This window comes from Vulpes vulpes, unplaced genomic scaffold (assembly GCF_048418805.1).
Source record: "Vulpes vulpes isolate BD-2025 unplaced genomic scaffold, VulVul3 Bu000000734, whole genome shotgun sequence".
Taxonomy (NCBI): Eukaryota; Metazoa; Chordata; class Mammalia; order Carnivora; family Canidae; genus Vulpes; species Vulpes vulpes.
Window position 1 is genome coordinate 73619 of NW_027325722.1, and position 16750 is coordinate 90368.

The following is a 16750-nucleotide window of genomic DNA, read 5'->3' on the forward strand; positions in this document are numbered from 1 at the left end:
GGGAGATAAGCTTGAATAGAAGGCTGTGTACTGGCACTGAGGAAAAGGATTGTTGGTACTCAGAACCATTCTCACCACCTTCCGTGCTCTCTCCTATAGCTTAGAAGCATGTCTAGAACACAAATTTCCCAGGGTGCTTTGTGGCAGGGCTTTGGTTTAGATTATAATAATATGAGTGACTGTTAGATCTGGAAGGCAGAAGTGAAACAGTTCTATTCTTCCTTTTGCAGCAGAAAGCAAAAGCATGGATATGGTGAATGTGAGAATTTTTAGTGTCTGCTGGCCATTAAGAATCATTCTCTTCAGTGTTACAGCCTGCCCTGCAGCAACCAACAGCAGTGACTTCCCGTACCTTTTGAGCAGGGTTGGAAATAGGAACTTCATAATTCCCCCAAAGCTATCAACAAACCTGAGATCTATTGGTGGTATGCCCTGACCTTTTACTTCTCAGTCCTTTCAACAGATTTGTAAGCACTTAATTTGCTGTGCTAAACTCTAAATTGCTTGCAATATTTAAAGAGGTTTATGTTATCCTAATAGAACCATCAATGACAAAAGGTTATACATAAAGTGAATGAGGATTTATAAAGATTTATAAAATAATACTACATGGACTTCTATGCTCATTTAAATAACACTATGCATGTAACAAAATAATTTCTAGTAAATAAAGGGCTCTTAATATCAGTAATCAAATAATATCAATAAATAAAAGGCAAACATCTACAGAGAAATTAGACAAAAGTTGTTAAGAACCAGTACTTAAGAATGCGGTCATTGCTATCCCCTGCTAATTTCTTCTCTGAAAATCCAACTCAACAAAAATAGGCCAAAAAGCAAACCAAAAAAAAAAAAAAAAAAAAAAAAAACCTCACAGAAAGAAACAACAACAAAACCAACAAAGGGGAATAGATAAAGCATCCATATAATGTTACTTTAAGAAAAGGGGTAATAAAAAAAAAAAAAGAAAAGGGGTAATAGGAAAACTTCCCAACAGAGAAAAAACATGGAAGAAAACCGAGACATTAAAGCAGATAAAATTTGAATCCAACACTCCCAACATTAACACAAAAATATTAAATATGTAATCACAACTTTTACAAAAAAAAAAAAAAAACACTAAGCACACAGGAAAGAATGGCCAGTAAAGAGGAAGATAAATAGGAAGAAAAGAAACAGAACAGTAGGATACATAGAAAAGTGAAATGAGAAAAATTAACAAAAGGAAACTAAATTCAAATAAGTAGTGAACAAGTAGTAAAGAAAAGACAGGAACCAAATATATAACATGTGCAAAACTGAATATGTGAAGGAGAAAATGAAATAAACAAATGTTCCGTTGAGTTTATTAGGAAAGATCCATTTGGCTTCTTGGTGAAAAAGAGTATGTCACTTATAAAGGAAAGGAAACAAGACAGATAAATTGAAAATGAAGGTCCAGGTAATCACTTTGGCTGCAATATTCATTGATAGAAGATCAACACTTGCAAAGAGACTCAAGGAAAGAAAATATGATACAAGGATCTTATATCCAGCAAAGTCATCTTCCAAGTATAAAGTATATAGACAAAACAGTTTTTACCGTAAAATAGCAGGATACATTTTTCATACAAGCCTTTCTGGAAGAAAGGCTATAGTTAGGTAAGAAGTGAATGGAAAGATCCTGGCAAAAGACTATTAGGGAGAATTTATTTATTTACTTATTTTTAGAGATTTTATTTATTTATTTATTCATGAGAGACACAGAGAGAGAGACAGAGGGAGAAGCAGGCTCCGTGCAGGGAGCCTGATAAGGAACTGCAGGATAGTGCCCTGGGCGGAAGGCAGGCGCTAAACCGCTGAGTCACCCAGGGATCCTCCAGTGGAATGAATTTAATATATTCAACTAAAAATTGAAACCATAAAAACCAAGGCAGGAATAGGAATAATAGGATAGAATATAAATATTGGATATTCTGATAATATCAAATGAATAAAGGAAAACAAAATAATTTGGATATTAAAATAATTCTCCTTATTACCTTATGCACAATAGCTTGCAGCCAAAGGACATCTTTTAAAATGACAAATTCGGGCAGCCCCGATGGCACAGCGGTTTAGTGCAGCCTGCAGCTCGGAGTGTGATCCTGGAGACCTGGAATCGAGTCCCACGTCTGGCTCCCTGCGTGGAGCCTGCTTCTTCCTCTGCCTGTGTCTGTGCCTCTCTCTCTCTCTCTGTGTCCCTATGAATAAATAAATTTAAAAAATAAAATGATAAATTCAGGGACAAAAGCATAGATTTCATACAAAGATAAACACAAAAGGAAGATAATATTAAGTGACGGAGCAGAGGAAGGTATGAGGGAGGAAGAGAATGCAAGATTTTTTTCTCATAATGAATACAAAGGGGAGCCTAAATATTTTATTCAAAAGTCTCATTATAAAAATAATCACTTAAAAACTTACTAAATATTAGAGTAGTCATAATATATATGTATAATGTAGCTATATATGTAGATTATATATGTATAATATATCAGAAGATATATATTTATACTCAAACATAAGCACAAATATATACAAAATCTGATATAGCACATCACTTTAGAGTCACGGGAAAGAAGGAGGGAAAGGAGGAGGAGGAAAAAAGGGGGAAGAAGGAGGAAAGGGAGAGGAGAAAAATGGGGAAGAAGAGGAGAAAGAAAACAGATTAATTCCATAAATATTTTTTTTTTTATAATTGAGCTTTAATGAATAGTAGGAAACAATTCAGCATTGCTTCCACTCTCCAAGGGTAGGTTTTCTTTGTTATAAATATTGTTAAATGTTTCCCCAGGCAAGTGAAATATTTTAATGTAGAACTATAGACAAAATATAAATGAATATTGGAGGATATGTATCAATGATGAGTTTGAGAACTTGAAAATCTTTTACCTTAATATTGTCTCTCCGAATTAATTATTTAATGAATATTTTATTATTATCATAAAGAAAAAGAACTGTGTTGGAAAGGGACAGGGAAGGCAATTAGCTGTATGTGATTATTTAAAAAAGAGCAAGTGGTAGGAACATGTGAAGGTATCTTTTTATTTTGATTATTTTCACATATCTGGTTACAGAAACTATCATCTTTTCAGTGCTTCAAAATGCACTAGAATATTAGTTACTGTATACAGGCAGGATTATTTTTTTACTTGTTTGTCTTGTTTTTACAGTTTGCTGCCTTATTCCTAGCACCTAACACCATACCTGATCTGATATATGGTAGATGCTCATTGATAGTTGTTGAATGAGAGATCATTTTTGGAGAAGTGTTCTTGTATTAATTCTTGTTCGCAAAGCTAATGGAAAAGAAACTATCAGGTTAAAAACTGTTTGCTCCTAATAATTATTTTCATCAAATGAAAACACTTCCAGTCATGAGATCAACACAAGAAAGCATTTCATAGAATAAAACATGCAGCCATAAATATATGGAAAAGTTATAGTCATTGTTTATACACATACTAAAAAAATAACTCTATATTGAGTAGTATGTAACCTAAAATTAGAGAAAATAGCTGACATTTTGCTCAACGAATTATTACTTGCAATAGCCCCAATTGGGGAAACATCTATATTTTCTCATATTCTTAGGGCTTTTGACGTGTGTTGCTAAGTTGCCTATTCACCTATTGATATGTCTACAAGCACCTTACCACATATATTCCCGGAACAACTGTAAATTATTGTGCATTAAAAAATCATTTTCAGTTATGACAGCCTAGTGAACGATATCTGGTTATCAGTTGATCACAATTAACATTGGACTACATAAATGCAATTATTGATTACTTGTATTTCCTCCTTTGAAAGTTTCTAGGCATAACAGCTTTTTTCAGTTTCTCTATTACTATTTTTTCAAATGACCATTTTATCTCTTTTTTGTTTAAGGATATCAGATTTTTATTTCACTATTTTTTGGAAAATTATATTCTCTCACATTTTTTTTGCCTAAGTCTTTTGTTTTGAAATTTTATGATTTTTGACATGCAGAAATCTTATATTTATTTAAGCTAATCTTTATATATGGATATATATACACATATATATTCACACCCTTCAAAAATAATTTGTGCATATTATAATTCTTCAAAATATATCTTTGAGTAATATCTTATTTTAAAATATATTTTGAGACACATACATTATCTACATTTTGCAGTAGGAATTTAATCTCTCCAGCATCATTATTGAAACAAATTGATCCTCTACCTACAGGTGTCAACAGCTGAATATTTGCTTCACTTGCATTTCTTCTGAGGCCTTCTTTGGTGTTCCATTGATTCATTTTTTTGAGAATGTATAGTGCATTGCTCTTACTCATTTTTATTTTTCTGATGTTAGAGATAAAAATATTCAATTGTCATTTGTTAAATAAATCATTACATTCAATGGTTCAAAAATGTTTCAAACTAATTGAGAAGCTGTACATTTAGAATTGTTACTTCCACCCAATCCTCACTCATCTTGAGACCACTACATTACTATGTTTTTGTTATTATATTACTTTTTCTTCACACAAATAAAGCAAACAGGAATATGTACTTATATTTCTTCCTCTTACAAAAAGTTGACAATCCATAGAGAGTGTTCTTCAGGTAACGTAGCATTATAGCCTGCAATTTTTCTGTATCTGTGTGTTTAAACCGCAGTTTATTTAACTTGTTTTTATTTGTGGAAGCTTTAATAGTTTCTAGTCTTCTGCTGTTACAAATGATGTAACAGAGAAACACTTTACAAATGGACTTTATTATTGTGCAGATGTATCTTTACTATAAAACATGCAAGGTAGTACTCATATGTCAAAATTTTCATTACTTAGTCTAACGTATTCATGGTTTTACGTCAGAAAATTTGGAGAGCTGGTATTGGGAGGGCAAGTCTTCTTTATCCTGAGAAAATCTGGCCTTAGCTGCGGCTAAGTTAGAGGAAAATAAAGCATGGAGAATTTACTACAGTTCTGAACTGCCTCTGCTTACAAATGATACATGGCACCTCTTATTATAATCTGTTGGCTGGAATCAAGAACATGCCCACCAACCCAACACTAAAGAAGTAGGTTGAGAAACATTTCAAAGTACATGGAAAATGCAAAATTACTTTCTGTACAATGGTTAAACCAAATAGAACCAAATAGTCCTTTGCTTATTTCTTCCCACACATTCTGCCAAACAGAAGCAAATCTCTATCCAGTAATTGTACCCAATGAGAATCTCATGTATTTTTCAAACTACTAGCATAAAACAGGCACACTCAAGAGGTAACTGGAAAAAGTCTAATGAGAGAGAGTTACACAAGGTGGTATTTATACAGGAGTTGGGATGATTAAGGGAAATGTAAAGAACGGTGAAGCGCCTGCCCTGAACATGAAGCAGCAGCAAGCAATCAATGCGTCTTTTACCCCTTAGACGTGAAGGGATAAAGAAGGGAACGGCTATCAGAACGCTCTTAGAAGTACAGTTGTGTAATGCATGACCAGAAGCTGTGGACAGTAGTAGAGAAATACACATGTTTAAAAACAAAACAATACAAAAACACCACCACCAACAATAAAAAACACACAAACCCTCAAACGAGCAGAGAGAAACACAGAGAAATAAGAAACCTGATATGTATCTCTCTTTCATCTTCCTCTAGCGTCCGATGTGTGCATTCCATGGGCTGATCACAACTAGCAGCAGAGGCAAGACAACCAGATTGATGAAGTCCATGGAGGTCAGCCTCTGCGACACAGCAGGATTGGGATGGGGGGAAGGTAAGTCTGGGATGAGCAAATAGGGAATATCCAGTTCATCACAAACCCTCAGGTAATGTCACATAGTTTCTTCATATGTTCAAATGTGGTTCCTTTGAGTCCGGAGCTCAATGGTCTAAAATGACAGGGCATCAGCTTTCATCTCTCCATAAATTCATGCAGAAAATGCATGGTAGATCAAAGGCAGGATTACTACATTCACTAACAGGCAAATATATCAAGCACTTGTCCACAGAAATTTTGGAATTCCTGCTGGGAAGACAGAGTGAAGCTGTTCTATCCTGGGGAGTTCTCCTTTGTCTCTAGCAAGAGTGCGAGGAGATACATAAAACAAGCAAATGTGATAATGTAGATTCTCTGTGTAATATAAGTGCCTGACATGAAGCTTTTTGTTGTTGATGGTGGTGTTGTATGAGCGGTTGACATTAGGTTTTTTTTATGGCCAGGAAATTTTTATTAAAAGACAGTCATCTTGAATAAATATATTATTAGTTCTGTGACCCAACTACTAGCAAAACAACCAGGCATGGAATTAGGCCACCCCCGCCATGAAGTTTCCTTTCGCAAAAAAGCCTTAGTTAACTGAGATACTTGACAGCTTGAGGGACCCTGCTTTTACATCCCCAACCCTAATTCCTGCTCTTATGCTTTAAATTAGCTGGTGAAAAGTGAACGCATGAAACTCTATAAACACTCCACACTTGAACCCTAATAAAGGCAGAACCCCAAGTTCAGGGTTGTCTGTCTCTCTGTCCGTCCCTTTCTCTCTCCATCTTCTATGTCTCTCACCCCCTTCTCTCTACCTTGCCTTTACTCTGTGCCTTTGGCATGCCATATTCCCTCCAGGACGTGTGAGTTATAAATCTTGTTCTTCGAAGTTCCTTGATGATTTCTTGCCGAAATGTGTCCTATAACCAAAATAAAAATCATATGAGCCAGTGCAGCCACAGTATTAGCAATCTTGAAGATTCACTACAAATCCAGAATAGGCAAAGGTATAGAAACATAAAATAAATGACTGATTGCTTATGGCTTGGAAGGTAGCTGGGATCATAAGGTGGTGAAAGCTAAAGGGTACTGGATTTTTTTTTAAGGTTTTACTATTTTAGAGTAGCTTAGGTTGCCAACAAGACTGAGAGGGAGGGAGAGATCCCATCTCTCCCCCTATATCCCACACACATTATCCCATTATCAACAATCAGCCTACTTTTTTTTTTTCTACCAAAACGGTAAGCTACTTTGACACATCATAATCACCTAAAGTCTATAGTTCACCTTAGGGTTCACTCTTGGTGTTATTCATCCTATGGGTTTGAATGAATATATAATGACATACATACATCATTATTATATCATACAGAGTATTTTCGCTGTTCTAAAAATCCTCTGTGCTCTACCTATTCATTTTTCCAACCACCCCGACCCCAGCTGACTACAGATACTTTTATTGTCTCCAGAGTTTTATCTTTTCCAGAATGTCACATATTTGGAATCATGTAGCCTTCTCTATTTGTTTCTATTTCTTACTAAAATGTTAATATATATGCTAATATACTAGTACTGAAAGTTCTTCATTGTCTTTTTGTGGCTTGATAGCTCATTTATTTTTAGTGCTAGATAAATATTTATTCATTCATTCATTCATCCATTCACTCATTCACTCTTCTACTCAAGGCCATGTTGGTTTTTTCCAACTTTTGGCAAATTAAACTGAAGCTGCTATAAACATACATGTGCCAGTTTTTGTGTGGGCACGATTTTCTATTTATTTGAGTAAATACCAAGGAGAATGTGGCTAGATTATATATTAAGAGTATGTTTAGTTTTGCGAGAAACTTTGAAATTGTCTTCCAAGTGCCTGTTCCACTTTTGATCCTCACCAATAGTGTGTGAAATTTCCTCTTGCTTCCTATCCTTACTAGGACCTGGTGTTGTCAGTGTTCTGGATTTTGGCCATTCTAGTAAGTGTGTGCAGGTATCTCCCTGTTATTTTCATTTTCACTTACCTGATAACATATATTGTGAAGCATTTTTTAATACGTGTATCTGCCATTTGTGTATTATCTTTGGTAAAGTATCAGTTAAGGTCTTTGGCTTATTTTTATTTATTATTATCATTATTTTTAAAGATTTATTTATTTTTATTTTACATAAAGAGAATGTGCAAGCAGGGGGAGGGACAAAGAAAGAGGGAGAGTGAGAATCCTTAAGCAGATTCCCCACTGTGCATGGAGCCAAATGGGAGGCTTGATTCCAGGACCCCAGATTATGACCCACGCCAAAATCAAGAGTCAGATGCTTAACCAACTGAGTCACCCAAGTGCCCCTAACCTATCTTTGGCTTATTTTAAAATCGAGCTGTTTGTTTTCCTATTATTGAGTTTTAAGACTTCTTGGCATATTTAAGGGGCCCCTGAATGCTCAGTCGATTAAGTGACCAATTCTTGGTTTGGCTCAAGTCATAATCACATAGGTAGTGAGGTAGAATGGGAGCCTGGCGTTCCTTCCCCACACTGAGCCCCACCTCAGGGTCTGAGCTCAGCAAGGAGTCTTCTTGAGGATTCTCTTCCTTTGCTCCTACCCCCACTCATGCTTCCCATGCATCTTCTTTCACTCTCTTTCTTTCTAAAATAAATAAATAAATCTTGTAAATAAAAAAGAGTTCTTTGTATATTTTGGATAATGGTTTTTTATCAGGTGCATTTTTTGGAAAAAAATATTACCCATTCTGTGGCTTATCTTCTAATTCTCTGGATATTGATTTTCATTGAGCAAAAGCTTTTAAATTTAATGAAATTCAGCTTATCTTTTTTTTTTTCATGGATCTTGCCTTTGGTGGTGTGGTAAAAAGACCTTATGATAGCCAAGGTAATCTAGGTTTTCTCATATACTCTCTTCATGGAGTTTTATACTGTTCTTTTTCACATGTAGGTGAGTTATTTTTTGTAAAGGGTACAAGATTTGTGTCTAGGCCCATGTTTTTGCAGATGATTGCCCAATTTTTCAGCATCATTTTTTGCAGAGACTATCTTTATTGTATTACCTTTTCTCCTTTGTCAAAGATCAGTTGACTGTATTTATGGAGATCTATTTCTGGGATCTCTGTTTTGGCCCATTACTCTATTTGTCTGTTCTTTTGTCAATGCCACACTGCCTTGATTACTATAGCTGAGTAGTAAGTCTTAAAACCAAGTAGCATCTGCCCTCCAACTCTGTTGTTCTCCCTCAATAGTGTGTTGGCTATTCTAGATATTTTGTCTCTCCATATAAATTTTAGAATTAATTTTTGATACATATAAAATAACCTGATGGGATTTTAATTGGTATTACATTGATAGCTCCCTCTATCCCCCCTATATATATATATATATATATATATATATATATATATTTACATTTTCATAATATTGAATCATCTTGTCCATAAAAATAGAATATATCTCCATTTATTTAGTTTTTGTTTGTTTTTTTGTTCATCTAAGTATTTCATTTTTTTACTTATTTATTTGTTTATTTATTCAGAGAAAGAGAGAGAGAGAGAGAGAGAGAGGCAGAGACACAGGTAGAGGGAGAATCAGGCTCCATGCAGGGAGCCTGATGTGGCACTCGATGTCGGGTCTCCAGGATCAGGCCCTGGGCCGAAGGTGGTGCTAAACCACTGAGCCACCTGGGCTGCCCTAAGTATTTCAATTTTGAGACTGTTAATGTAAATGTTATTGTGGGTCTTTTTTTTCCAATTTTTTATGTAAATTACAGTTAACCATTCAATATTAGTTTCAGGTTCAGAACCTAGTGATTCATCACTTACATACAATACCCCATGCTCATCAAAAGTGGTCTCCTTAATACCCATCCCCCATGTAATGCATCCCCTGCTCACCTGGGAAGAGTGATCATCAGTTCCTTCTATGTAGCTAAGTGTCTTTTTCCTGGTTTGCCTCTCTTTTACCCCCTGTTCATCTGTTCTGCTTCTTAAGTTCCATATATGAGTGCAATCATAAGGCATTTATCTTACTTGACTGACTTACTTTGCTTAGCATAATACTCCATAGCTCCATCCACGTTGTTGCAAATGGAAAGATTTCATTCTTTTTATGGCTGAGTAATATCCCATTTATTTATATATACACATTTGCTTATCTATTCATCAGTCGATGGCATTTGGGCTCTTTCCATAATTTGGCTATTGTTGATAGTGTTGCTATAAACACTGGGGTGAATGTATCCCTTCGAATTAGTATTTTTATATCCTTTGGGTTAATACACAGTAGTGCAATTCCTTGATCATAAGGTAGTTCTATTTTTAACTTTTTCAGGAAATTCTGTACTATTTTTCAGAGTGGCTATACCGGTTTTCATTTCCACCAACAGTGTGAGAGGTTTCCCCTTAAAATACAACATCCATTCATAATAAAAACCCTCAGCAAAGTAGGGATAGAGGGAATCTATATCAATATCACAAAGGTCATATGTGAAAAACCCGCAGCTAATATCATTGTCTGTGGGGAAAACAGAGCTTTTCCTCTATGGTTAAAAACAAGACAGTGTGGTCCACTCTCACCCATTGTTATTTAACATAGCAGTGGAAGTCCTACCCTCAACAGTCAGACAGCAAAAAGAAATAAAACACATCCAAATTGGCAAGGGAGAAATCAAACTTTCACTATTTACAGATGACATCATACTCTATACGGAAAACCTAAAAGACTCTACCAAAAAGTTGCTAGAACTGGCACGCAAGTTCGGTACAGTCACAGGGTAGAAAATCAATATACAGATATCTGTTGCATTTCTATACATCAATAGTGAAACAGCAGAAAGAGGAATTAAAGAATTGATTCATTTACAGTTGCACTCAAATCCATAAGATATTTGGAGTAAACTCAACGAAAGAGGTGAAAGTCCTGTATTCTGAAAACTATAATATACTGATGAAAGAAACTAAAGAGGATGCAAAGAAATGGAAAAACATTCCATGCTCATGGATCAAAAGAACATATATTGTTAACATATCTATACTACTGAAAGCAATCTACATATTTAATACAATTCCTATCAAAATACCACCAGGATTTTTCACAGTGCTAGAACACACAATCCTAAAATTTGTATGGAACTAGAAGAGACCTTGAATAGCGAAAGCAATCTTGAAAAAGAAAAACAAAGCTGCAGGCATCACAATTCTGGACTTCAAGCTGTATTACAGAGCTGTAGTGATTAAGACAGTGTGGTACTGGCACAAAAACAGACCAAAATCAGTGGAACAGAGTAGAGAACCCGGAAATGGATTCTGACAACTATATGGTCAGCTGATCAACAAAGCAGGAAAGAATACCCACTGGAAAAAAAGTCACTTTAACAAAAAATAGTGCTGGGAAAACTGGACAGCAACATGCAGAAGAATGAAACTGGACCACTTTCTTACGTTCAAATGGATTAAAGATCTAAATGTGAGATCTGAAACCATCAAAATCCAAGAGGAGAACACAGGCAGCAACCTTTTTGACACCAATTGTAGCAACTTCTTATTACATATGTCTCCTGAAGGGAAAGAAAAACAAAAATAGACTATTGGGATTCATCAATGTAAAAAGCTTTTGCACAGTGAAGGAAACAATCAACAAAACTAAAAGGCAACCTTGTAGAATAGGAGAAGATATTTGTTAATGACATATCTGATAAAGGGTTAGTATCCAAAATCTATAAAGAACTTATCAAACTCAACACCCAAAAAATGAATCATCCAGTTAAGAAATGAGGAGAAGACATGAATGGACATTTTTCCAAAGAAGACATAGAGATGGCTAACAGACTCAACATCAATGAAAACATGCTCAACATCAATCATCAGGGAATTACAAATCAAAAGTACAAAAGATCTCATTTCACACCTGTCAGAATGGCTAAAATTAACAACATAGGAGACAAGTGTTGGCTAGGCATTGTGTTTTTAATTTCAAATTCCACTTGTTCATTGCTGGCATGTAGGAAATCAGTTGACCTTTGTATATTAACCTGTCATTCTGTAGCCTCGCTATACTCATTTAATAGTTCCAGAAATATTTTTGTTGAATTTTCAGACTTCTACATAGATAGGTGTGGAGTGAAGAGAAATTAAGAAAAATGGAGTGCTTTGGCATGTTTCAAAATGGTTTCTCTTCCCCTTCCCTGCTGTAAGCCCCAGGGAATTTTTTTAATAGTATTTATTGTGGGAATCTGATGGAGCTCCTAGAAGTGAGTCTAACAGTATTGTGGGAGTTTCTTCTATGACTAGATCCCCTTGGAGTTTTTAATCCCCAGAGTTGCTTGCTCTGAGACTCCAGAAATTCAAGTTTTCAAGTACAAGTACAGTTCAAATTTTCATCTCAGGCCTGGTTCCTACAGGTGTTTCCGCTTGTGAGTGTCTGCTCCAGGTAAGCTATGACTCCCTCCTGTTATTCATTCACCTTTCTATATATCCAATCTTGGGATCAGTGATTTTTCCTGTGTCTTCCCCCTCTTAAAGATCTGAGAAGAGTTGATTTTTAAGTCTATTCAGCTTGTTTACTTGTTGTTAGGACAGAGAGTTGACTTCTCAGCTTCCTATGTGCAGAACTGTAAATCACAGTTCCAGTAATGAAAATGTTCTAAAATCGTGGAGATGGTTGTACATATCTCTGAATAGGAAAAGACCAATGAATTGTACATTTTAAATGGGTGAATAGTGTGGTATGTGAGATATGGCTCAACAAAGTTGTTAAAAAATATTTGGATTCTAAACAATATAAATGTTTTGTATGCCTGTGTCCCTGAGGTGTTATACCAGTCTTTCTAGAGAATATGTGCAAACGTTGTGATTTATGGTGAACACCTGTTCTCCTGGGTTTCTGGAGCCTCAGAAACTGGTCTTGTAGGCAATGGCTATATACCTACGTGGTGGACCACCAATAAAAGCCTTGGTGTTGTAGGCTCAGGTGACCTCACTGGTAGACAATACTTCAAACAGGTTTCCTCATCTTGTTGCTAGGGAAATTAACCATGTCCTCTACTGAGGGAGAACTTTCGGGAGCTTACATCTGGATTCCTTCAGACTTTGCCCCATGTACTATTTTCCTTTAATCATTTTGCTTTATAAAAAATCACTTTGCTTTTTGTCCATTTGCTGTAATAAGCCATAATTATGTGTACAAGAACTTCTGAGCCCTGTGGGTTCTAGCAAATCACTGAATCTGGTGATAGTCTTGGAAACCTCTGACATAGCTGCTTCGGGAAAGTCTTATGTAGAGATCAGCAGCCCTCTTCCTTATCTGGAACACGTAGGAGCAAAGATTGTAAAGATGTGAAAAGGGAGTGTGTAGAAAACTCATGCCTATCTTTAATCCTCACTTGAAAGTGACACAGAGATTGGGAATTATAGGGTTCCTCACTGCTGGACAGGGCATCTTGGCAACGTAAGGTAAAATATGAACTCTGGTGAGTGATGCTGCAGGCAGGCAGGTGCGCCGCTCCCTACACTTAGCCTCCCCCCGCCCCCTGCCCTCTCTCCCTTTGCTGCTGAGAGCGTTGGAGAATGTGCTGCAGCTGGTGCGTGGGCAGGTGCAGCCACCATCTGCTCTCGGAGTCCGCATGCGCACAAGCACCTCGCACCCAGGATCTGGCCCAGGCCCCACGGATCCCAGAACCTGCCGGGGACGTGGCTAACCCCGCCCCCTCGCGGTGGCGATTGGCTGAACCGTTCCTGAGGGAAGGCGCGGTCAAGGCGGGCGAGGGTCTCCCCTGTGAAGTCGGGGCGAGACGTGTCCAAGGAGGTGAGACCGTGGGAGGGGTGTGGGCGGGGGTCGGGTCCTCCCTGCCCCAAGGGTCCTTGAGAAGCCAGTTGGTTTCTCCCGGCGCTTGTCTCCTCCCACCGCCTCCTCTCATTGGCCAGGCCCGGGAGGCGGGTGCGCTCCCATTGGCCGGGGGCTGTGTCTGTCCCTGCCAGGGTGGGGGCGGGGTCTCCGCCGCGCTGAGCTTGCCCTTGGGTCTGGCGCTGGGTAGAGCTGCTGCCGCCGCCGCCGCCGCCGCCGCCGCCGCCGCCGGTGCCTCTGCTGCTGCTGCAGCTCGAGCATCCGGGAGCCGCCGCCGCCGGTGCCTCTGCTGCTGCTGCTGCTGCAGCTCGAGCATCCGGGAGCCGCCGCCGCCAGCGCTGCGTCCACCGCCGCCGCCTCCCCTGCCAGGACCCCGAGACACCCCGAGCGCGAGCGGCGGCTGCTGCTTGCCTGCGCCCCCTCTGCCCCCCCTCCCTTCCGTGACCTGCCCACCCCTGCAGCCCTCGCCTGCACCTTCTCCAACACCCCGGATTCCTGCACCACCTGCTCGGGCAGCCCCGGCGGGCTCTGGGACTTGCGGTGCGAGCCGAGGGGAAGGCGAGCTCCGACCCGGTGCCTGCCTGACGGGCTGTCGCGGCTGCACCACCACCAGCAGCAGCAGCAGCAGCAGGAGACACTCTTCCGCCCACCGCAACCCCATTCTGCGGGTGCGTCGCAGCTGCCGCTTCTGCTGCCTCCAGTCCGGGTCCGAGGGTTCGAGCACCGCAGCGGGGACCGAGGGTCCAGCCAGGAGGACGCCGGCGGCCCCTGCACTCTGGGGCCCCCGTCACCAGCATCTTCTCGCCCCCTCGTTCCTTCCCAGCCCCTTAGAGAAGGGACCGTGACCTGGAGACGCGGCGCCGTCCTCCGCTTCTACAGCGTCTGCGGGCTCCTCTACCAGGTCATCCCCGCCCCGCCGAGGGAGCATCAGCTTCACGCCCTTCCCCATCACGCCCACTGCACCCCGCATTTCCACTCTGCCCCTTCCAGTCCCCTAGTCCCCGGCGATGTGCACCCCCCCCCCTACTCCCCGGTGCGGCAGGGGCGGCGGCAGTTGGCTCCAGCCCTCGGGTCTCCGGCCCTGGCTCAGCCTTGCGCTCCCAGCAGGCAGCCCCGTGCGCGGCCCCTTCCGCCTCTTCACCCACCTGAGCTGCCTCCATCCCTCACTCAGTCCCCGCCAGCAGCACCCCCCACCCCTCCCGCCTTCCGGCGGGCACTTGGCGCCTTCTCTGAACATCACACCCTCCCACCCACCCCCACCGGCCACCTCCCACATCACGCTCCTGACCCGCCCTCTCCACCCTCCTCCTCGCTCTCACCTCCCCCTTTCCGGGTCGCCTTGCTCTTTTCTCTGCTTCCCACCATCACATCCGTGTGTCTTTGAAAAGTGAGTGAGAGCCTGGGAGCGAGCTACGGAGACGGCGAGAACAGCAGCAGCGGCAGCGCCATGTGCACTGCAGTGACATCCCCGGGGGCAGGTGTGTCGTGAGACGTGTCATGCACCTCCGAAAGGAGAGGAGACTGTCTGGGATGTAAAAGAGCGAGAGAAAGGAAGAAGGAAAAGAAAAAGAAAAAGGGGGTAAGGAGAGAGAGAATAAATCAAGAAATAAGGGAAAGGGGAAGGGAAAAGTTAAAAGACTCAAAGCTACTTTATCAACAAGCCTGTTTTTTAAAATTAATCAGCCTGTCTGGTTTTCTTTTCCTCTCTGTTCTTTTTTTTTTTTGTTTTCCTTTTTTCTTTAAGCAAAGAAATCTACGCACCTAAGCAGTTACTTTACTGCGAAGGGATTTCCCCTCGGATTCCCGACCTCTCTATGGCTCTGCTCCTGCCGCTTCTTTCCGTCATTAATATTGTCCTTTCACGTGCAATGTACGAACCCCTGCGACCGCGGTGGGGGGAACCGCACAAAACGCTGTTATGATGCAAATCACTGGGTTTGGATGCAGAGCGGCTGGGGAACCGGGGTGCACTTTTCCTCAGATCCTCCCTCTTGCAGGAGGAGGAGGGGGCCCTGTGGAAGGGGAGGAGGACGCGGGTGATGAAGTGAATGGCCATGTGCGGAGTAGGAGGGCGTGGGGAGAGCGCACTTGGGGGGTGGTGAGGCGGAGGCGGCAGGCCAGGGCTGGGGGGGCCGGGCCGGGGGGAGGAAAGTTGTTGCTTTGAAGAGAGGAGTCATACAGGGATGCGGGAGTGAGATACAGGAAGGATGGATGGGAAATGATGGACTATAGGATTTTCAAAGCTAGGTGACTCTTGATTTCTTGCTAAATCTTTGCCCACCTCTAACCCCTCTGTCGTCATTTCTGTAGTTGTGGGAAGGATAAGTTGATCAAATGTATTTGTCCCTTGGTAAAATGAATCTGGAAGTAAGACACAAGTAGACCGCAGGCGTGCAAAACCCAATTGGCCTTTGGAGGATTTAAATGAGGTCAATGAACCGTCTTTCAGCAAGTCCTTGGAATGCATCCTGCCTCCTATCTTGCAGGATATGGACTGGGATGGATTTTATTTATGCATATTTATGATGTGAAGGAAAACAGAGTGGACAGAGTTTTTCTGAATTAACTAACTGACCTTGCGGAGGTATTTCTTACCATCTTTTTTGTGTTTTATGTTAAATGTAAATTCCAGATATGAAATGTGCCAGCATCCCCGAGAAAGCCGGCAGCCTTCTCCCTGCTTACGCTGCCTCCTCCCATTTCCCACCATTCGCACTCCCACCTTCTCACAAGTACCCCGGGAGGCTGACACATCACTTGGGTCTCTAATCCATGCTGAAACGTGTTCCTAGATGCCCTATTTCACCTCTCAGTAACTTGCATTTCTCAACTCTGCATGTGTGTGTGTGTGTGTGTGTGTGTGCGCGCGCGCGCGCGTGCTCTCTACGCAGGGTAGTGGGAGTGTGATGTGGGGAAATCAGTTAATTCGGTGATTGCGATGAAAACTCGACACCGCTGGATGTGTTTTCCCTGCCAATCTGTGCGTGCTGGCCCCGGCACGTCATTGCACACACTGCTGGGCTGGTGTGAGATTATTTATTATAGAGCATGTGGGCAAAGGACTGCACTTGGGGGTCGCCTCCTCTGCCTTCAACATTTCCCATGAATTGTCGATTCACTGCAGTGCAAAATAACTGTCTGCTGGTGT

At 40.8% G+C, this 16750-nt stretch overlaps 1 long non-coding RNA gene across 5 annotated transcripts in view; it reads right to left on the minus strand.

Annotated features, from left to right (window-relative positions):
• LOC140596716 (uncharacterized) overlaps positions 1-15334 on the minus strand; it is a 39756-nt gene extending 24422 nt beyond the window's left edge. For 3 of the 5 annotated variants that reach the window (XR_011998615.1, XR_011998614.1, XR_011998613.1), the window contains exons 1-3: positions 14922-15334; positions 5627-6684; positions 2022-2222 (exon numbers count right to left, since the gene is read on the minus strand). This is a non-coding gene — a long non-coding RNA (uncharacterized lncRNA). The remainder of the gene's footprint in view (positions 1-2021; positions 2223-5626; positions 6685-14921) is intronic. The other 2 variants (XR_011998617.1, XR_011998616.1) reach the window with 1 other exon arrangement.
• Positions 15335-16750: the final 1416 nt, after the last annotated feature.